Source organism: Catharus ustulatus, chromosome 4 (assembly GCF_009819885.2).
Source record: "Catharus ustulatus isolate bCatUst1 chromosome 4, bCatUst1.pri.v2, whole genome shotgun sequence".
Lineage (NCBI taxonomy): Eukaryota > Metazoa > Chordata > Aves > Passeriformes > Turdidae > Catharus > Catharus ustulatus.
This window is the reverse complement of record NC_046224.1, coordinates 40,897,903-40,921,658: the sequence shown is the minus strand read 5'-3', so window position 1 is coordinate 40,921,658 and position 23,756 is coordinate 40,897,903. Positions and strand designations below refer to the sequence as shown.

At 40.8% G+C, this 23,756-nt stretch overlaps 1 protein-coding gene across 1 annotated transcript in view; it reads right to left on the bottom strand.

The window, feature by feature from the left end:
* EEA1 (early endosome antigen 1) overlaps nucleotides 1–17,263 on the bottom strand; it is a 92,171-nt gene extending 74,908 nt beyond the window's left edge. The window contains exons 1-3 of the mRNA XM_033056905.2: nucleotides 17,183–17,263; nucleotides 3,508–3,606; nucleotides 2,313–2,509 (exon numbers count right to left, since the gene is read on the bottom strand). The gene's annotated coding sequence lies outside the window, so the exon portion shown is untranslated. The remainder of the gene's footprint in view (nucleotides 1–2,312; nucleotides 2,510–3,507; nucleotides 3,607–17,182) is intronic.
* Nucleotides 17,264–23,756: the final 6,493 nt, after the last annotated feature.

Genomic DNA, 23,756 nt, shown 5'->3' with positions numbered 1-23,756 from the left:
AATATCCTGCCCTGAACATGGCCTACCCTCAGCTCTACTGTATGCATTAGTATTTATTACCATCCTTTTGTTATCTGAATCCCTTTTTATTTCAAGTGCAGAGTATACTTCCCATAGTATTGGGAGTAGAAAAAGGGCATCTCTAACTGCCTGTCTAGCTGAGTTCCTGATAAAAAGACCTTAGGGATTTTGGTTATATTATTCATTATGTAAGAGTGCTTAAAGCCTTGGCTACATAAATGCCATGCAATTCAATTCCAAACATACAACTTTAAGGAAATATATTACTACAGAAATAAGATGTGCTTTAGGGGAAAAAAAGGGGGGCTGGTTTGGGGTTTTTTTTTCAATTCAAAAAGACAGTATTTTGGTCTAAGGCAAGGATCATTTTTGTGGTTTTGAAGGTCAAAAATGTCTCTTGAAAACCAAACAATTGACTTGAAAGACAGACATTAAGTAGTGGAATATATTATCTTCTATAAAAAAATCTCATCTTCAGTCAAAAAGTTTAAATCTCCTCAATCTCCTGAATAAATGCACAGCGCATACTGGATACTAAATTGAATCATCTTAATTATATATATAAGTATATAACCACTGAAAACAGATATAAAAACAGAGCATTATCAATTCCATATGTGAGGTATTGTGAAACTTACATGATTTTTATTTTCACCATTACGCTTCAGCTTTCACCAGAAACTTCAAAGACAAATAAAACATTAGTCATTTAACTGGTGACATATAATACTCCCATTTGTAATCTCTGGCAAGGTTCTGCTTTTAAACTTAAGTTGAAGCAAATTAATTTGCGTCCTAAGAGACATAAGAACCTAAACTTCATTGCAGCAGATCTCTAATAATGCTGACCATAGAGCAAGGTCAGATATTGGGAAGGAAAACTGAGCACAGGGCTGAATGACTACCATGATTATTTTTTTTCTGTAACTCCTGAAATCTCGTATGCTGCTCTTCTGACACTTCATTGGAAATAGCTGCATCATTTTAGCTAAAACATTTCCTGCCTTCTCTCCTCAGCTACCCACAAGAAACAGCCAGAGGCAGTTATTTAGCATTAAAAACGTCTGAACAATGTATTCTCATTCCAGAAAGTATGGAAGAACTGAAAACAGTATAATTTAGTGGAAAGAGCTGGGCTGGTTTTTTTTTTTTCTAGGAGGTATTATCCATGCTCTGCATAATGGAAATGTTGCTATTTTTTTAAATCAGTAACTTACTGCCTTGTCACACTGCCACTCTCTGTAATGGTTAATATATAACTCACCAATGTGTCAGTTTTTCCCTCAAGTGTTACTTCAGGCAGTGCAGGGGAATTCCCTTTGATATCTGTGCCAGAGCAAAGGTACCCTGGCAGCTGCAGTTATCCAGAAGGGGGACTTCAGCTGCAAGGATAGCTTGTGAATGTCTGTCTCCCATCCCTGCCTTGCCTCCGGCTACTTCTTCACACTCATGCTTCTCTGCAACTACTTTTGGGTTTGTGCTGTAAATCAGGTCACTGAGCTGATCCAAATTACAAATAGGCTTTTTATTTACAGAGTTGTTCTTAATACAGGTTGCTGTTCTCACCAGAACGACACTGGAAATTGCAGTGCTGGTGCAACTGAGGAGGCAGAGTCCTGGGACAGAGAGGAGAAAAAAGCAGTTGGGAGAGAGGACACTGATGAGGAAGCATGCCTGAGTTCATGGAACTGCTGGCTCAGACGGTGCCTCTTCCATTAACATGGGTGGGATGCAGTTAGGAGGTTCTTGTCATAAACCATTAAAAAACAGCAAGTTCACACAAAAGGGTCATGCACTCGTTCTTAAAATGAGACTAAAATTAAATAGTGAAACAGCTCCATCTGTGACTTTTGCAGAAGTAGCTATAGACATAGATTAGAGAACATGTGTGGCCATGTGTACACACGTGCATGTGCATACACACAAATGCATATTCACACACATCTACATACACAAAAACAATCTCTAAATTTAAAAGAAATGCAAAATATGTCTCACTTCAGCGTTTTTGACAGTCTTCAAAAGCATGCAGCTCTGATTCCCTGGATGGCTGGTTCGTGATAGCAACAACCAGGAAAGCCTATAGAGGGAGCAGGCTGCCTTCTTTTCCCTAACAAGAGGAGTTTACAACCTTAAGTGATGATCCCGAGTGAAAGGAAAGGTAGAGGAGGAAAATGGCTTAGGGAGCAGAGCCCTAAGCAAGGGCCAGAACAGTTGCCCTGCAAACAGGGGGAGCAGCACCAGACCTGCCTCTCAGGGCATGGGCAAGAAAGGTTCAGGGTCACACCTACCGTCCTCCTCCTTCCTCTTCTTTGTGTTCACAGTTTGTGCTCTACAGGGAGTCAGGAATTTCTTAGTGTTTCCCCCAGTCTCTCTGTTCCAGCATTTCAGCAGCTTCTCTGCACATTGCAGGATGGATATTTGGTTGCCTGGAAGTCGAGCAGAATTTCATCTTCCAACACCTACAGCCAAATTAATAGAGCAGTGCCTAGAAGAAAAGGAAAGATGCAATCAGAACAGCCTGGCATTTCCTGTTGAACAAAGAGAAAAACGAAAAAAGGCTAACCATGTCACAGACAACATAAAAGAAGCAGTATTAGCCAGAGCCAATTCAGAAGTCAGAATATAAAGAAATGTCATAGTCAGTAGAGGCTATGTGACTGAACTGAACATTACATGTATTTGAATTCACATGTGCATACCATGTTAAGCCTTTAAGCCATGTATACTTGTATTGAAGTTCCTGAAAGCTGGTAGTTATTTGTATGGCTGTAAAGCCCAGAAGGTCCACCCTAGACAGATTTGTGTTTGCTGAGCATGACACAAATCTGTACCAAAAGCCTCTGCCTTACTGTGCTTATTATTGTCCAATAAAAGAGAGGATAAGATCTTTTTCTTTTTAACAGATAGTGAGCTGTGACCAAAAAGAAAGTTTAACAAAAACTCTGTGTTATTAAACCAACCCAGTTTCAGTCTTAGAGACCAAAGGACTAGCAGCTAAAAAACACCTGCTCAGGGCTTGACCGAGCAGTATATGTATTCTTAAATTAAAAATAACAATCAGAAATTAAAAAATAGCACAATACATGGCAAACACACATGCATTATTTACCAAGTTGCACCTGTGAGTTCTTCTTGTAGAATGACTGGCCACCAGAGTGTGCATCAGGTAACTTATATTTTGATAAAAGTCTAAGGATGGGTATAAAGCATGCAATATTTATACATAAAAAATTATACTAAGAGCTTTCCCTCCCATGCACTTAGGTCTAATAATACTTTAGTATGTTTCCCCTGAGGAGCAAGAGCAGGCCTGAGCACGGCAACATAAATAGTTAAGCACAAGCCATGCAGCAGTAAAAGAGAAAAGGAATACTCTATGTCCTTCAATTCCAAGGCAATGCAGCATGAGAAATATAATTTTACAAAAATGAAAGGATATACTACATTCCCTCATAATACAGTTCATAGTTTGTCTTTTAATACCAGGTTTGCTTCTGTTTTCTTTTTTGCTTTTTTTTTCCATCATTAGAGAAAGGCCATTTGAGGAATATGCTCTGCTCAGTGATGTGATTCAGCAACTTTCTGGAAAACAAAAACACAGCTCTCTTTTTGGTGCACTAATGAAACACAACTGGCACTAATTTTCATTGAATTGAGCCTAACTGAAAGCAGGCAATGCACCATGTTAGTTAAAGCTCAGTGGTCTTAGATCACAGTATTATTTTTCATGGGTTTTTATACATTATGTGCCAAACATAACCTGCTGTTAAATCACCCCAATGACAACAAATATATTACTGTACAAGTGTTGTGTTACCAGGAATGGCTCAGCAAATACATTTGCCTTTTTATTCAAATTCGAGGTAGCTTCTGTCCATACCAACATGTGAGTCCATTGTTCCTGAGTATCTCCCAAGGGCATGTCCACAGAAATGTTGTCCAGCAGTTCCACAAAGGCAGAGTGCCCTTGTCATGAGCTTGCCATGTCAACATTTTTCCCATGAGGATACTGAATGCTACTCAGACACACGATATAATTTTACATATTTGGTATTCTTTACCAGGAGTCTTCCAAGTCTGGGAAATTAAATCAGGATCAAAAGGAGGTAGAAAATCCCCCACAGTCACACAGAGAGTAGTCAAAGAACTTAGGAAGCCTTATGCTTCATAGGCGTGTTTCCATCAAAAATACCTTAAGAAAGAGATCGTTGTCCATTTAGTCTGACAGCGAAGTCCTGTCTCCAGGCAGGCATGATGTGGACACCAGCCATGGCAAGCAGTGAGTGCCTGAGCTGGGGTGTGCTGCATGTCCTGGCTTAGGGCATACGCTGCTTTTTCTCCAAGCAACATGTGGAGGGACAGGCAGTATGTGTCCCATGTACCACCAGGATCATTCCTGCCTGGAGCCACAGGAGAGCAGTCACTGGAGCTCTGCAGCCAAGCTCTGCCCCAGTGAGTGCAGCTGGTGAGGAGTGGGTCCCACACCCTCTGTGAACCCACCTGCAATCAAAAAGTGCTGCATGAGCACCCACCCTTATTATTCCTGGCAGAGCTGCATGGGGACATTGGCACCCAGGACCTGGGGGCTTGGCTAACCACCAACCACCACAGAGCCTCTACTCTTAGAAGCACCAAGCAATATTCCCCAAATAAACTGCCATTTGCAAAAGAAAGAGTCATTTTGACAACAAAGTCCTCCAGTGACTAAGTGGCCAGGGTGTTGCTGGCATTACAGAGCTGGCAGAATTTCTACCATAAATATTTCTATCAGGCTATTGTATATCAGCTGTAAGAGCTTGTTCTGGGCTGATATTTGGAAAACAAGATCCTGCAAGATAATCCTTTTAAAAACCCATTATCCTATTTGAGTGCTCTACAGGTATTTAAATCAAGAAATCTGCAAGTATAGGCCCCACTGACACCTTTGCGGATTCTTCTTTGCTGATGCTATGGCCATTAGGGAAGGTGAACACTGGCCATTCCAAAGTTCTTGGTCCAGGACTTTCCTTTTACCTCCAGATGCCCTCAATGGTTCAAATAAAAATTCTGGGGAGAGATAGGCAGAGCAGATAAGTTGTTGTCAAAAACGAAGCATGGAGAAAACCTCACCCAGAAGAAAAGACCATCTCCTGAGAAGGCACAATATAGCAAGATATGGATCACCTTTGCACACAGGTGAAGAAGACCCACTGTTGGAAAGTTCCTGAATCCTGCCTAGATGTATATGCCTCCTTCCAGATCTGGAGTAAGCCAACTTTTCCAGATAAGTGAAAGAAAAATTGCACTTATTTCTATCTCAAAGGAAATTTTGGCTGTTGCTTCAAAACTAAATCAACTTATTGGTCACAATGGCATAACACTGCACTGGCCACACAGCCCTCTTGTTTTAGAAGGTCTCCTGTGGATTCTAGCACATTTGACATACACTTTGGTGGAAAACATGTCAACTGGCCCTTCTGAATGGAGATTTCCAGATGTGCACAGAATATGCCGAGGAGAAATAAGTGGTCACATGCACCAGGAATGGAAAACTCAGTATCCAACAAACAGTAGCAACTTTTCATGTACTAATGATATAGTATTCAGGATTTATAATTATAAATACTCTTTTCATTGATTTCATTGTTAGAAATCTGTTACATCTAAGCATTTTTTAAATGCTGAATCTCATTTCCAAATACCCTTAGGGAACAACAGCCACAACAACAAAATTGGAAACACATTACTGAAGACAAAATTAGAATAACTAAGCTCAACACTGTACAGGGAAAACGCAGTGTTAAAATGTATGAGGTAAAATTGTTTTCTAGCTACCCTGATGTTAAACATCTTTTTGTCCTTGGAATGAGCAAGGGCAGAAATTTGTGATATGCTCTGACAGTATTACTCTCAACTATGGTTTATGGAAGTTATGTGTTAGATCAGTATATTTTCTCAGTATAGTTAAGGCCAAAGAGATTTAATAAGATATTTTTAATTCATTTTAATTAAAAAGTCTTTTAAAAAAATACTTTTAACCCTTCCTTTCTTTAGGGCCATGATTCCAGGAAGCCCTGAGAAAATTGGTAGTTTATTTTTCAGTACTGTTTATACAGGAATCCTGGAGGGATATCTCAAAAAGAGAAAGAGATTCACCAGCAAGCAAGGAAAACCCACTGCTATCACACCTATCACATTGGTGGCAAAAGCAGCAGAAGGTGACAGATATTCTCCAATCTGTACCAGGGCAACCCCTTGGATACTTTGTAGTGAAGTTTTCTGAGGTTGGAAGGACAAATGTTTCAGCACACACACACTACCATGGCCTGGGTTAGAGATAGGCTTCCGTTATCACTCCTGAACAAGTCTTCATGAAACATCCTCACATCACCTGTGCACAGTGCATGCACATGTTGCGCTGGCTGGACAATAACAGTTTCTTCTCACAACGTTGTTTCCCTTTTTTCAGGAGCAAAAATAGAAACCACGCATTTCCAAAACCAGAACTATGTCATAATAGCCAACACAGGACAAGAGGAAAAAGGGGTTGTGGTCTGCAATATCTTCTCACATTAGTACCCCATCCTTCTTCCCCCTTTTCCAGCTTCAAACATGTGGCTGTCATAAACTCTTTAAGGCAACACTGTCAAATACATTCACCAAATATTCTGATTTTTAAAAAATCGTTCAAATTAAATTAAAAAAAAAAAAAGCGGTGATGAAAGTACTCTGTTTAGAGCATTGCTTCATATTGGTGAATAGCTCATTTGCTATTCCTGGATATTAGAGTTGAGCTCAGTACTTTTGTAATAGATATTTTTAAATATAGGTTAAAGAACATGTTTGCCCTGTGTTACATACTTGAAATGTCTGTGGAAACAAGCAAGCACCCACTTCTTAGGGCACTACCCTATGGTACTACTACCTCTGGTAGTATCTGTAAGTCTTGAAATAGGCAGACAGGCCAAATACACATGGGTTTCACAAATCATTCCCCAGCAAAAATCTGCATTTATGAGCTGACTTCTTATCTCCACTTCAATCAAATGAGCTTATTGTTAAAGTTTTACAAAGCAACCCAGCAGCAAGGTGAAAGATGAAGAGATTATTAAATAATAGATAAGAATATTTTTAGTCAGCTCAGATGTATTCATGTATCTGAGAAAGCACCACGAAAAAAGCCCTCAGAAAGGTGCTGGCTGAATTCCAGCAAAAGCAACCTGACTGTCAGAGCACTGCAAGGGACAGGGTCTTCCCATGAGAAATGGCAAAACAGAGCTGCTGGGGAGGCACCAAGAAACCCAAGAGAGTCTCAGCCCCAGGCACTGGGTAACTCTGTGGGAATGGGGACATAGGCTTGTGGTGGCCCCAGCCTGGGGCACTCACAGCTGAGCAGGGCTGCCGGAGAGTGGCTCAGCTGAAGCATCGCTGTTGGCAGGACCAACATACAGTTATGCAGAGATGCAACATTAGTACTAAAAAAGTTGTCCATATTTCTGGCCCTGCAAATGATGAATTTTTGCTTCTTTTTCACTAATGGCTTTATAAGCAAACAATCCTGCCCTTAAATTTGCAGTAGCTGGAAATGTAAACCTATTCCCAAGGTCACTCTTCCCATCAGGTTTCCTACAATGTAGTTAAATGCCTGGGCAACAAAGCATTTGTAATGATATGGAAAGCACCCTCCCTATGCACAAAAGAAGAAAACTTCCAAATTGTCTGATTCCAGCACTGTTCTGCCTCTTACCCTGCATCCAATACCCAGTGAGAGTCATCATTCCGTTATTATGGCCTGAAGAGACAAAGAGTTTTAAAGGCTCTTTTCACTGCATGAGTCAGCCCTCTCCCTGTTGTCTTTCCTTTTTAATGAAGATCACAGTGTAGTTGACATCTTTGATCCTGAGAGCCTCTGAAGAAGTGAAGGTATAATGACATTATTCACTTAAGAGCTAGGGAGATACCGACTGAAACAACATCAACTGAAATAAAGTAGCAGTGAATAATGAAGTGTCACTTGGATATTCAGAACTTCATTCATTAAAAAACATTTCTGAAAGGAACTAGTTCACGTGTCCCTTGAAACACTAACACAAGATGTGCCAGGCTAAATCAGACTTGGCATTCAGTCTAGAATCAAAGTACTTGAACATAGTCCATCCTCCCACAACACTGACTACAGAGCAGAAAACCCTTCTCTTACCTTGTCTAAGAGACTATATGCAGTAGTGGGACAGAGAATCTCTTAAAAGGCAGATGTAAACAGGGAATACTTATCTCAGCACTATTCTAGAAGCACAGCTCATCACAATGTAAAGGTATGACAGCCCCCAAAATACTGTACCATGTGAAAAGAACCAAATTTTTGTCTTTTGGACCAGGGACAGTGATAAACCTGCAGCACCATGGAGCTCACTGTTGCCTAATCTACCTTGATTTTTTGACAGGACATTTTCTTAATAACTCCTTACTCCCTTAACTAAACTTCTGTAGGCAACTGAGTTAACATTCAAAATTAGCTTTGTGTCTAAGTTATACCTTGGGTCCTGTAGAGAAAGAACAGATACAAACTGGGAGTTGAAATTGCACATTGACATAGCCCAGCATTTTGGACCTCGGTCCAGAAAGGCATTTCAGCACACATGTAGCTGTAAGGCTCTGAATAGACCTGGCAACTGCTTTAGCTTAATAATGGTGAAGCATGTTGTGAGCTCCTTTCTGGATTGAAAATTGTCTCTGAAGGCTTTTGAAAAATGCAGTAGAGCCTCAGGAAGCAGGAAAAAACATTTATTCAATTTCTCTCCTCTCAACCTGAATGCACTGGAAGTAGGATATTTTGGCATAAAACCCAGACATATTTAAGCAAATGTCAGAGGCCATCAAAAGCTCAGGAAAGTCAACTTTAGTGGTTATGGGCAGGTACAGAGAGGGCCCTTTGCCAAAGCCCAAGTGCCAAGTGACAAAGTTCAGCATGAACACCAGCAACATGGAGCCACATCATCTTTCTGTGTGGACTTGGACAGGCTATTGTGCCATTGCAGCATGCAGGGCCCAGAAGAGTACTGCAAGTAGCACAGCTTCTTAAGAAAATAGCAGTAAATAAATCTGTGTGCAATGCTCTCCATCTGGTGACAAACCAGTACTAAAGAAACCCACAACAAGCACCTTCAGCAGAAGAACACCATGCAAGTGTCCACACACAAACACAGAGCAACAACAGCATATTTATCCAAGACAATCTCACACAGTATCTCACTTCAGATCTTGTGGATCACATAGAGGCACAGGGTCATCTGCATGCAGATCACTGCTTTTGCAGCTGTTTGGATCTACCATCTACATCTTCTGCGTCCCAGCTCCCTCAAAGTGAAGTTACAGACAGACTGAAATACTGAAAAGTCTCCTTGCCTGCAGACTGCAACATTTGGAAATGGCTGTGTCAGCTGATATTCCCCCCTGGAACAGTACCATTTGATATTTGAAGCTGGTTTTTCATTTCTGGAGAATAATGCACATGCCTCAACTCCCTTCTCAGATGTGTCATCCCACTGCTATTCCTTTCTTCTTTAAGCTACAGTTTGGCATTCTTTCAAGTGAACATGATTACCAATAAAGCAGTCCCCACTTTCTCCCACTCTCACAATTTCTCTCAGATCATCTGTTGTACTGTGCCATCATAAATATTTGTTTGGCTGCATGGTTAACCAGATCAAGGAACTGATCCAGATGAAAAACAGCCCCTGGGAAAAAATATGCAATTTTTGCAATATAGTTCCCCACAAAGTCATACAAATGTTTATGCTGCAGTTGTAAGAAGGTTTCCATAAGAATGGGGATGACTGACTGAGAAAATGAAAGAGGAAAAATTCGGTTTTTCAAGCAGTTTTTCTGGCATTAATGTGGTGCCATGGTTTTGCATTTGCTTTCACCAGCATTTGTCCACAGAAAGCACATAGAAATTCCTCCTTTAAGGAGTAAACATGCAGAGCTATTGAAAATTCCTTCTGAATAGACAGGGAAAAGTTCTTTGCACAGTAAAATGTAACTCTTGCTAGCACTGGAGCCCAAGTCCATAAAATCCAAAACAGTGTCTTTACACTTGAAGAAAAACATTCTCCCACCAATGACAAGCTCAAGGATCCATTGTAGTCAACTGCTATCACTTCAGAGGCAAACAGCCTATTTCTCTCACTTTCTCTGGATTTAAGGACTGGTGAGACAGAATGCTGCCTCATTACCTATTCCACAGCCCTGAGGAAAAGTATGGAAGCATTATCATTGGATTGCATTTTATCAAAAAGCCTTTTGAAAACAGCTCACCTGCCCATTTAACAGTTTTTAACAAACCAAGCCTGGAACTAGAGACAGAAAATCTTGACAGCAATTCCCTCCGTTTCACTTTTTTTTTTTTTTTACTTGTTTTCTTTCTTCACAATAAAGTGACAGTTCCACTGCTAATATTTTTCAGGACCCATGTGATAATCTTTTGTGAGACACCTGAAAACTGCAATTAAACGAAAGCTTGCTGGTGAATAAAGCTGCACAGAAGGCAAAAATGTTACCTCCTCCACTTTAAAAAAAAAACAATAAAAGAGAGCCAAGAATTATGTTTTCTCCTCACTGGTTTGTGGTGTGAGGTAGCAGGGATACAAAACTAGCTGATGCCATGTGTGGGAGGACTGACTACAAAGATAACTCTTATTGTTTCCAGTAACTGTACAATTAACTTAAATTGTGGCTATCTTTTCACCAGTGGGCTTAACATATTCAGACTAAGGATAGTGTCTAAGTGAACATTACAATTTCCTGGAGAGATTGCAAACCAGTGATCCTCCCTGAAATTGTATACCATTGCTTACCCTTCACTAACCCAAAACATGAGGGCTGTGTGTTACCATAGGCTAGGGGACTTCCTCCATACAGTGTCTGTGCCATGGCAAGCACAGGGACAGAGCTCTGACACAAATGGTGGGCCTATTTAGCACGAGGCAGTAAAGATCAGGAGAAAATGTGCAGAAAGATACTAGAAAATCCTCATCATATCTACTACCTGGGTAGCTCTGCAAATTTTGATGAAAGCCAAGAGGCGCTCAGCTGTAGAACTGAGAGGTGAGCACTTTTAGACATTAAAGGTGTTTGAACTCTAAGGAGCTCAGAGAATGTAAAATCTACTGCTGGGCAAAGACTGCTTAAGGAAGTTAGAGGCCTGTTTTTGACACATCCTTGGGAAAGCTGGCAAGAATTGTCTTTGAGTTTTTCCAGCAACTGCCGGTTCCCTACACATCATTCTGTCTCTACTTCTGGTTGTATTCATGTGGCTTTTGGAGCTGTGATGTTCTGTGAACATGACCAAGGCAATATTTGTAAGAGCAGGCTCTATTTTTATTAAATTAAAGTAGCAAGAACCAGATAGATTTTCAGGCACATAAACTCATCTCCATGTCACTGAAAGTCAGTGTGCTTAGAAGTGTGTCAGAGCTTTTTCTAGCTACATCTGTCTACTAAAAGATGACATTCCCCTTCAACACCCCTCTACTTGATCTGATGCTCAGCTTTCTCCCTTCCCAGTAAAGCCTTCTCTAACCCCATCTCCATTCTGACAGCATCCCCAGCCTTGTCTGGATGCACTGAGTTTTCATAACCTCATTTCCACCTATCTTCCCATTCTTCTCACCCTGCCCCACCACGTCTTCAAGGCCTCATTGAGCCAATCCTCTGGATCCCTCACTCTTATTACACACAAGTTCCTTTGATAGGCCCCTGTCAGGCAGGAGCAGTTTCACAAAACTTAGTCTTCTGCAAGGCAAAGCCACCAGAGAGGTTCCTATCCAGCCAGAGCCACTTTCTCTGCCAGGCACTGCCTGATAATTGGATGATGGTGCTGTACTACTGACTACACTGCTGCAGCTATCAGAAGTATAAATAACCCTCAGAAATGGAGTTCCCTTCAGTTTTGATCATCTCAGCAATAGGGTTCAATCTGCTTCCTAGCACACAGTTGCAGGGACAAAGCCAGCAGGATAAAGCAGAGATGGGAATGAAAGGCTGAGCATAGAGTAAAGGAGGAAAGTGCTGAGGTGAGGTAGAGAAATTCTTAGGGTGCCTCTGCCCTGTAGATAACACCAGGGAGTCAGAAAGGAGCCTGTGTAGCAAGGAAGCAGCCTGTGTACAATAGGCATTATTTTTCCCTGCAGTTCATAACAACAGTATTTTGTGAGCTTTGTTCACAGCTGCTGTACAGAAAATAGAGGAGCATTTTGCAATACTTTTAATGTTGCTGTGTCATAATATTCTTCAGTTCTGCATGAAGTTAAAAGGAACAAGAACAGATTAGGACCCAGTTGAGAGAGGGGAAAAGAAAGGCTAAGGAAGGAAAATTGCCAAATGGCCCTCAGTGGGCCATTAAGAACTCAAAGGGCAGCCCCCTGCAGACATGCACAGGTTGGCAGCACAGCGAGCACCCTTCTGACACTGTGCTGCTGCAACTGAAGACTGAAGAAAGTCTCTTGAAACGAGGGGGAAGAGGGGCGGGGGCAGCAGAAAAAAGAAATTCTAGCAATTCACTGTAGAAGACTGAATCTCCCCACAGTCAAGCTTGGCTAATGGCAGAGTGGTGAAGAGTAGGAATACCTCAGATAGGATGAAAGAAGAAAAATAATGTCCCAGGTTTCTGTCTAGCACAGACTGTATAGACATTTGAGCTGACGATGAATCAACATGAATCAGCCCCATTATAATCCAGACCACAACCATGATGTAAATCGAGGTGATGCAGTAGCTGATTCAGAGGCACCTTGCACGTCCTGGGTGAGGCACAGAGCTGGGGACAGCAAGCTATCAGCCATACCCAAATAAACTCATAAAGTCTGAGCAACAGGCCTAAGGTATTTTGCCCTCTCTAGTTCAAATAACCAGTATGCATCATGCCAACATGTAATGTGCAATGGCTCCCTACCTTCCTTTAAAAGAGCAAGTTCTCCTTCAGGATTGCTTTGTCTCACCACTGACGTCACTGACAAGTGGAGATGCTGTGACTACAGCCTGGCTCACCTCACTCAGAGGAGACAGGGACTGGTCAGTATATATGATCTTCTCCCACCTTGGACATCTGGCAGCAAAGCCACATGAGGCAGCAAACCACACAGCAAAATAATACAGAAGACATTATCTTTACACTTTAGCATTGAGTATCCTGCTTTTACTTTTATGCATACTAAAAAGAATTTCATGGGTTTTTTTAAATTGATATTATGCAGGCTGCTGAAAAAGCACAGTACATCGCTTTGAGGCCTGGACAAAGTGCTCCTTTTTGGCCTTGGGTCTCTTTGTGCAGGATGTTGCGGTCTTTTTGAATGTTATCTCATTGGAAAACAGCAGGGGCTGACAGAGTTGGAATACCAGAGGGACATGCCAGATGGATGGGAACCATGGACTTCAGCACTTTCTTTGATATCTGCATTACTGCAGCTAGAGTGGGGCTGCCTTCTCTTTCACTCCCTCTGTATTTTGCACAAAGCCAGGGACATGGAAAGGAAAAGGGCTCTCAGCAACAGCTTCATGGAACAAGGAAACAGTTATATGTTCAACATCATTATACAGCCTACTACCACTATACTGCAGCCCTGATCCTGAGAGATGATACCAGAGCTTTCAAGGATAGTCCCATACCACAGAAGGCACTGCCTGCTTTGCCATTGGCTATGTAAGAAGAGGCATGGGTATCACAGAAAATCTGACAGTGGTGCAGGTACAGGGTTACCTGCTGTTTGTACCCAGACATCACCCTTTCAACTTTCACTACATTTACAATTAACAAATTGTAACAAATCTAAATACAACAGCCTATATGTAGTGCTGTGTTTGCAATTCTTACTTATGATAAGGCAGAAAAGAATAAAGAAAAGTTCCAATACTGTTCTTCTTAACAAATAAAATTGTGTGGATGTGATCTGGCTTTTACTCTGTTGACTATATCAAATGTTCAGAGGGCCTCTATCTCTGTTGAACAGTTTTGATCTCAGCTTTGTATTTGTATAGAATTAAACATCTGCAAATGCCTGACAGAGTCAAAGGATGCCTGGAACAGGATTTAAGTTTGAAACATAGAACCACAAAATAATTAAAGTTGGAAAGGACCTCCAGAGCTCACCTAGTCCAACACCCTGCTCCAAGTAGATCCACTGCCAACACCATATCTGGTCACTTGATCAGCTTTGCCTTTGCTTTCACAGCACTTCCCTGGGACTGAGGCTTTGGCAGCAATGATGCTTTTGCCAGCTGAAGCCATTCCTACTCCATCTCCAATCCTGGTTCCCACAGTGTCCTCCCAGCACAAACATTTGTGTAGTCTCCTAAGGAAGTGAATCAGTTGAAATATAATCTGTGCCACCAATATCATAATAATTTTTTTTCTATCCAGAACAGTTCCCCAGTCCAACATATTCTGCAGTCATACAACCATGGTAGAGGAAGAGCCAGACAAGGACAAGCAGCCAAGAGGATGAAGGGAAAGGAGGAGGAAAAAGCAATGAAAATGCCTGTCTGAGCCAGAGTTGCAGATTAATGAATTCTGCGTTAATAGCAACCCTCAGACAAGGAAGGTTCAATTCCTGTTCAAGCCCCTTCACCACTACAATTTCCTTTTTGGGGTGGGGCAGGGTGATTAAGTATTGCTTATTGAATATAAGCACTGAACTTGGGAAAACTCTATCAAATGTATAGGAACCGGGTGAGTCTGTACATGTGTCAGAAAGAAGAAACAAGCAGAAAGTTGACCTGAACAGAAGTATAAAAGAAATAAAATTTTCCAACAGATATAGCCAGACTGGCTGAGCTACAGAATCTGGGATGTCTCCACCCAACATTTTGTGGAAAGGCATTCACTTCAGAATTAAATCAAGCCTGAACAAAGCTGGAATGAATTAACCTACCTTCACTCCAGCTTTCCCATCTTCACAATATTTCCATATTTGCAGTAATGATTCAAAACGCTATTTAAAATAACTGACAAGAAGATCAATCACTGACCAAAACAATCTGAGGAAATTCCAGAGAAGGACTAGATTGCTGAAAATTCAGGCAATTGATCTCCATTAGTGCTACTGCCAACATACAAATAACCAAAAAGATCTGATTAATTCCATCTAGCAGCAGGTATTTAATGCAGACATCTGAGTCAGAAACCAGATCATACTAGTCCCTCTGTGTAATCCATGAAGAGTAGCAAGCACCTCCTGAAGATAATTCACTCCAACAAACAATTTACCATTTCTGTATAAGCTCATCAGAGGTGCCCTCCAAGCAATGCACAAATACTCACACTCATCACCAAACCAGTGAGAGACTCGATGCACTATCCTGTCACTTTTTATTTCAACCTCATTTCTGCTAGGAAGTGTTCAAAATGCAATTTGAAAGCCAAATACAGATTGAACTAAAAGTTCAGATGCTAGAGAATAACTTACCAAAATCAATCCAAAACTGAAGCTCGAAATAATATTTTAAACAACATAATGGCATTGATTTTCCAGATTAAAGATAATACTCCTACCCAGAGTATAATATTCCCATATAGATTCAGCAGAAGCTGAAGTCTCCAACTAGTCCTGACTCTCATCATTACCTGACTTTAACATTACATGTATCCTTATAAACACTTCCAGGCCAACCAAAAGTGGAAGTAGCAATTAGCTCCTGGCTCCTAGCTGTCAAAAATCCTAACTCATTTCCCCACATGTACCACAGAACAGAAGGTACCAAAAAGCCACCTTAAGAGCAAGGAGTGGCTTTAACTAGAACCCTGCACCAAACCTTTAGCCTCTGTCTACAGTTCTATCACTGATTACAAGTTCAAACTGACGGGTGACTTGAAGAGCCACAGCCCACAGATCAAAGATATCCAAGTACGGAATAGATACAGTGCACATGTTGTATACTGACATAAACCAAACTACTGACAGTGCTTCTCACAACTCATATCAAGTACAGAGCTGCATTCCTTCTTAAATAGAGTACAGTATTTGAAATCAAGATATTCCCTTTCTAAAGTGTCAAGAATAACTTAACTTTCCAGGATTGAATCTAAGGACGACTTACATAATCAAGGAAACGGATGTCCTAATTCCACTTCCTGCTAAATCCCATCCCACAATTTACTGCCTTATTCAGAAAGCCAAACTCACCCTTCTCCAATTAGGTAATGGAAATAATAACAAATGACTTAAGTAACTAATCACAGCTAAATAGAACAGCTTGTATTGTGGATACCAAATATTCCATACTGCAAAAATACTCCCAGAATATGAACAAGGACAGTGCAGTCTGTCTGTATGAACTCCACAAGTGGAAGAGGTTACTCACCAAAATGTAGATAATTAAAAATTATTTGGGACTAATATGCAGGGAAATGCAGTTAATACATCATCATTCAGAAGCATTCCACTCCAGTGTGTTACTTCATTTTAAAGATGTTATATGGGATGTTTTCTGCTACTAAAAGATTTTACATACAAGTGGGTAGATAAAGTGAGCTGTGCAAGACCAGTGAGTAGAATACCTCTGTCTGACTGCTCTACACGCATGCAAAGGGAACGATCAGACTGAAAGCTGATTACACTGCTTTTAAACATGTCCCTGAGTGTCATGTACAGTCTGCACAGTGATTTTTAAGTGGCCCATGATTATTGTGTAGAAGCAAGCTAATCTTTGGTGTATATTAGCTTGAAGCTTTCAAACAGCATATCTTTTCCCACTGTACACCATGTTACTAGTCCTGAATACAAAGAAAAATTTAATAAAAACTCCAATTAGAAGCACTCCTGATATGAATATGGTCAACAGCATTTTGCAACTTGAAATCCAAGTGCTAGCATATATATCTTAAATATTAGAAAATTCTGGCAGTGAGATAACTAGTGAGATTACAGCAGGGCAGCAACAAACAAAGGCAACCTTCATTCTGCTCCTTGCTAGCAGATTATTTGTAATAGTTCATGGATGAAAGGACAGGAGAAAGATACCAAAACTCTGCTTTTGCAGTGCAGTAAAAAATACTCTTGTGTGCTCATAAGCAGAACCACTGTTACCATATAAGAGCAGGAATTAAGAGGGAGGATGAAAGATTAGTTGCCCCTTTTGTCAAGGAGGAATGGCCAGTGATTCAGACTCACCTCTAGTCACTCACCTGACTTCAATTTCTCACCAAGTCAAGAGACCCATTGATTGTGCCTTCTCCTGTAAAACGGCAATAGCAGAACATCATTACTTCACAGGTAGGGCAGAAGGAAGCCTGGAGACAGAGAGGTGTTGAGATGACATGAGTATAGCAGATGTGTAAGGAACAGGATTTGTTTGCTCAAAGCAATGGCTGGTTGTTTTAAGATGCAGTGGTCCTGCTCCACCACTTTCTTTCTCTCCCTTCCTTGTCTGTTTCCCCTTTCACAAACACATAACCTCAGCTCCTCCCCTGTGTAACTTACAATGCTCTATCTGTACAATGAAGTCAATTCAACTTACTAAGCAGAAAAACCCCTATGCTATGCTTTTGTTTTGGAATTATTTTATGCTTTAGTGCTGTTGAGTTGAATCAGATCACTGTACAGTTAGATGAGTTCTAGAGACAGTGAAGAGAACAGCTGGAACTATGCAGCCTGATGAGGGAGGAACAGAGGATGGGAGAGCAGCAGGATCTTTCCTCTTTAGCATCAGCAATTCACCAGACTGGAAGCTATAGCACATAACTGCCCTTGACTGATGGACACCTCAGGTGCACAGGTACAGAGAAAAGGAGCGGCTGTTCTTCCCTTGGAGTGGCGATCAAAGCCTCATCCAAAACAGGCACCAGAGTTCCAAAAGATTCCAAGAGATTGACAAAGAGCTCGCAAACATATAATAGAGCTGGAGCTTGATATAATTCTTTTTAAAGAAGACTGAAATAGTAGCAGACCAAAAATATAAGCAGGAAAGTTTACTGTCAGCTAAGAAGAATGCCCTCTATCCCTTATCAGAGAAGTTATTAAGTCTTTGTTTCAATTGATTGCACAGATGCTACCCCACCAGATTTGATACTGTTATTCAGTATGTTTGCAAACAGTATCATCTTCCTAATCTATTTTTCTTTCATAACATGCTTCAAGGACAGGCTGTGCATTTAAATAAGGGTGTGCCAAGTGGCCATCTTCAGCAAGAGAAAGCTTTGGGTCTGTGCAGTAGAACTTAGTAAAGACATTATCAGTTGACTAGATGTCTGCATCCAGTGGGGCCCAACAGAACATCCAATGCCACATTAAGAACTGTTGCTAGTTTTGGAATAATATTCCAGAAAATTATAACCACAGTGTTAGCAACATAACAGCACATAGATGTTACCCCTGGGAAAGCTAAGGCTGTCTGCCTTTGATGCACAGAGGCTTTCTCAATCTGAAGCATACCATGCACCTTGCTGGGGGACTCAGGAATATTCTCCTGATTACACTGAGTCGTGAGTTCATCCGTAAGAGGTCAGTGATATATACCTACCCTAAGTCCTGGGTGAATACAGCCAAAAGCATGCCCAGAAACATGCAGAAGCACCAAGGACCAGCATGAGGCTGTTGGCACCACCCCTGCCCACCTTCCACTTGCCAGCCTGCATGACTAGGCATTCATCTAAAGCAGGATCCCTTGGGAACTACTGTCAGCACACATTTGAGCACAGCCTGTACTCACAACTCTGGCTCTGTGACCAGGTGTCCTAATTCCTCTGCTGACAGGCCCCTATGGACTGACACAAATTACATTATTAATGCCTGGCTATAGCTGTTGGAAGCTGTGAACCAGGTTTATTAAGCAGATAAATGCACCACCTTGAAGAATAATGTATACTTTACCTTTCACAGTTACTTCTCTGCAGTATTTATCCCTGTGATGATGAATGAAGAAGGCAATCAGATAATAAAACTTCTATATATTCCTATACAGTGTGATTAACAGAGAAAGGAAATTGCAATTGCTTACACCCGCTATATACATTTTTCCAGATGCTCAGAATGGTGATTAGATTTTGTTTTCTCACTTTCAAAAGATAAATAAGAATACAATCTGCCAGGCTTCAAGAGTAGATCAACTGGTCTATTCTCAGGCTAATTCTAAAATAGCAGCATTTGAAGGGCAGAGAGCATACCTAGCAATATGTGCTGCAAAGCTCCCAGTGCACTAGAAGTGCAATAAATAAATGATCATAACAATAAAGCTGTCTTGCATGTAAAACAGTTTACCTTGATGTTTAAATTTAGCAAGCAATATTTCCCACTGTACATCAGTTTTGATGCACCTATGGTAAATTAAAATCATGAAGTGTTATTCTGATGATCTTAACATCATGGTGCAAGGAATGGGACATAAAAATTAGGTAAGGACAATTTAGGAAACTGAAAGACATAAAAATATACTCTTGGGAAATTAAAACAACACAAAGTGTCTTCATGACAATTCATAGAAGATTCAAGGTAATCTATAAGTTGTTTAAAAAATTGTATAGAAAGGATAACTGGCATCACTCAGTTTTAGGCACTTCACAAGGAAGCAATTCTCACCATATCCAGCAGAGAGAGAGAAGTTCCTTCACTGGTCGATCAGGACTCTTTTAACTCAGGTGGTTTTGGTTGCCTTGTCCAGGGTGTCACTCTCTGCTACCTACAGAGAAGGTTTAGACAGCCTGGGAGGCTGATGTTGTGGCTGAGCCCACAGGATTCAACAGCTGGACTGCCTCAGGCACCATGAATGCTTGCCCGAAGCATCTAATGCAGGCAAAAAACATCTTTTCTTCCCTATCTGATACTGCATTAATCTGACAGTCTTTACTCATATGTTATTTCTGAAACAAAATGTTTTGAAATTAATTTAGTTGGTATTGTTTGGGTTTTACGGGGGTTTTGGGGGTTTGTTTTGTTTTGTTTTTTTGGTTGTTTGTGGCTTTTTTTGGGTTTTTTTTTGTTTTGTTTTGGGTTTTTTGGTGTGTTTTTTTTTGTTTTTGTTGGTTTTTTTGTTTTGGTTTGATTTGGTTTTTGGGGGGTTTTTAATTTTGTTTTCTGAAGATCAATGTAATTTAAACACAGTCAGTGCAAAAAACAGTCTAGTAATATGAAAAGCAGAATTAAATAAATGCATAAAAAGTAGTAATATTTTCCCCTGACATAGTAGCCTACAGGATCCTAGTTGGTCAATGCTTCTCATCAGGCAGCTTAAGAAACTTCAAACACTTTCTAGAATAAAGAAGAGAAATCTGAGGTCTATTTTTTACTTTTTAATAGCTAGATAATCTCCAGACATGTGTTTAACTGATTATTTTTCAGAAACTTTTCATTTGATTGTAGCTCTTTTTACTGAAATTCCATTTTCTGCCTTCTTACAAAGGTTTGGTTTGATCATTTTATCTGGCACGTTGAAAATCCCTGATGGAGATATGACAAGATTGTCTAATAGTGTTGAAGCTGGCTGGTCTGGAGTGTCCTAGGCTGCCTGCTCCTCTGGGGTTGAGAACACAGCTGTAACCCATGTCTCCCAAACCACCAGAAACATCATTATCTAAAACCCAACACACATTCCTCTAATCTTGGGAAACATATGGAACCAAATGCACAGAATAATGTTCAGGTTTGTAGCTTAAACTATACACACAGTTAGAGAAACAAAATGTGCTGCCACCAAATAAATGCAGCCAAAGGGGAAAGAGAAGGAAACTAGACAGGTCAAGAGGACCATTATTACATTGCCCAGAAGCTGTAATAATACAATGTCCCTCCTTCTCCTCCTTTTTCCAGTGGGGTTAGATTACTTTTTCACTTATACAGACTCACTTTCTAGAGCTCTAGAGCTCTCCTGCTCATTGACAGGAATACCAAAATCCAGTAAAACAAAGCAGATGCTCAGGTAATGGCCTGAGCAGGTAATCATGAAGGTTAAGGGTTTCTATGCTCTTTAGAGCAAGGACAGATGGTAACACAGGGCTGACCAGAAACACAAGCCCTGATATTCCCTTCTGAGCACTATTCAGTTTAGCTCATTTGTAGTTCAATCCTGCCCAAACCAGTTATATTTTCTGCACGTCACCTTCTACTAGATGTCACTTAAACCTGTACAGCATTATCCTGTCCCTTTTACTCTTCATGTCAATTTGCTTATCAGTCACACACACTTCACTGATTCATAAAAACGTGGTTTGGAAAAAAAAATTTCTTCTTATTTGGTATTTTTCCAACTCTGTTCCATTCCTATTCCACTAATACTTGCCCTAAGGAAAAATATTCAGCAGAACATTTAGTGGGCATCCAGCAGAAGCTGCTGTGTAGCATTCTCTGTTAAAAAGAGAACAGCAGCTAAAGACAAAACCACAGCTAAGACTTATTCCTGAACTCAGGTAACTAAAACAAGAGTTTTCATCACCAGCTCATCATTATTGCAAGGATCATTAATTTCTTTTTTAGTTTTTCAACCAATACAGTTTGACTGTCTGGTTTTGCATATAAATGCACCCAGTGTAGATGTTTAATGGTTTTAATCCATTCTCTAGAACATTCTTCTTTCTCTTCCAAGACATCTTATTTTTTGTCTTTTCACACTGTTCCAATTAGGAATGCTTTTTCTTAATTCTGTATTTTCTGTATTCCATCTAGATTAAAAAAAAAAAAAGCAAAAAAAAAAAGCCCTGTAAGCCTGAAAACCCACACTGGCACCAAACTGAAGTAGAAAGCTTTTAAAATGCTTCTAAATTTTCTTTCAAGACAGAAGCAATATTACAGTGTTTTTCTTGGCATGCCTTGTTCCCTTTGAAATTCAGAGACTACTCTTGATATGTTCTTGTTTTCCTTGTATTTTATTTTAATGAGATATGTCCTTTGGGAATGCATCATGAATCCATTTTCATAGGCTGGCTCTGTCATCTAATTGTGGCATCTTTCCAGTGCCAAGTATGCAATGTATATTTTTGTTAAGTGTTATTTAAGTGAGGTTCAGAAATTTTCACAGACCTACGCAAGTGTCATAGACTTTGACACCAGATGTGATATCTAGTGGTAACCCCAGAACAAAAAAAACCAAAGTGCTTTTTGCAGGAAAGCCAGGTAAACAAGTGTTGGAGTCCTTGAAACAACATGAAAACCTTTTTGAAACAGACTCACTGAATTCAATACTTAACTTCCCAGTTACAAGTTGTTCAGAAATGTCACAAGTCCCAATACCCTGTTCTAACAAAATGCTGCAAAAAGCAGTTTCAAAAACATGACTGACAGGAGATAAAGGAATGTGGACACATGGATAGAATTAGAAAAATGTGTTGATAAAGATGAGTTCGTTTGATCAGAAAACAGTAGCAATGTGACTTCAAAAATGCAACTTAAAAATCTGTCCCCTAAATTTCACAGTATCATGATTTTTAAGCTGGTATCAGGATCCTTTGAAGGGCCAAACTTTTAACCTTACAGTACCTGGGCTGCCTGTACTGCATACATGTCATAGATGGTGAACAGTCCATGCAATTGGTCAAATACAACTGTAATGACGGCTCCAAGGCTTTCTAAAGCTTAAATGTATTCATTATACTGAACAAAATGAGAAACAAAGAGCTATGTAGGCTGTTTGGAACAAATCATTACTTTAGTCCTCACAGATCCTTTCAGTTATGGATATAGTTTAGAGGCTAAAATTTTTCTAATGTCCAAAAAAAAAAAAAAAAAAAATTCTAAATTTCTGCACTAGCAGAAAATTAAAACCTTTTTAGGGATACTTCAGGACATTCAGTGAATGTGAGTGGCAAACCATTCATTCAGCTTGCTGGCAACTTACAGTAATTTCACGATCATAAGGCGCACTGGACTATAAGGCGCACCCCCCCAGGAGTCGGCAAAATTCACAACTTTGTAGATCATATAAGGTGCACCGGACTATGAGGCGCACTTTTTTTTTGCAGCAAGGATCCACCCCCAGCTCCCACTGCGCGGTTGCTGGCCGAGGCCCTGCCTCAACCCGGCAGCCATTGGCCCCTGGGCCCGCCTGTACCCGGCGGGGCCAGGCTACGCCTGCCGCTGCTTGGCCCTGCCTCCCCGGGACCAGGGCATGCCCACCGCCACTCTGTGCAGCCTCCCCGGGGCCGGGCTTATGCCCGCTGCTGCTCGGCCCCGCCTCCCCGGGCCCCCGAACCCGCCTCCACCCAGCAGGAGGGGCACTGCAGCTCTCTGGGCCCGCCTCCACCCGGCTGCCACGGCACTGTGGCCCCGTGGGCCCGCCTCTACTCAGCTGCCGCGCCCCCAGGCCCACCTCCACCCGGCTGCTGTGGCACTGCTGGCTTCCCCCACGGCTTGCAGCTCACAATTCCATGTTGACAAATTTCCGAACTTTGTACATTATATAAGGTGCACCGGACTATAAGGCGCACTTCCAGGTTTGGGACAAAATTTTAGTCAAAAGGGTGCGCCTTATAGTTGTGAAATTACTGTATGTTCAAATCCATTCCTGACACTGATCTTTTTCCACAGTTCTTGAGGATCTCCTGAACAAAAAAGACCCAAAAAACCCCTAAAAAATTATTCAGGAATGGTTATGATATCCACTTGTAGTTTCAAACAATCCACTTTCTCTTTTCTTCTCTCATTGCTTGATGCAAATATAGCACAGAGTACTATAATGCAAAACTATATTCTCAGTTTCCCTTTGATACAGCTTTCTGGACATCCACAGAATATGTAAAGCATGTGAGTTTTCTTGGTTGCCAGTTCCAAGTTCAG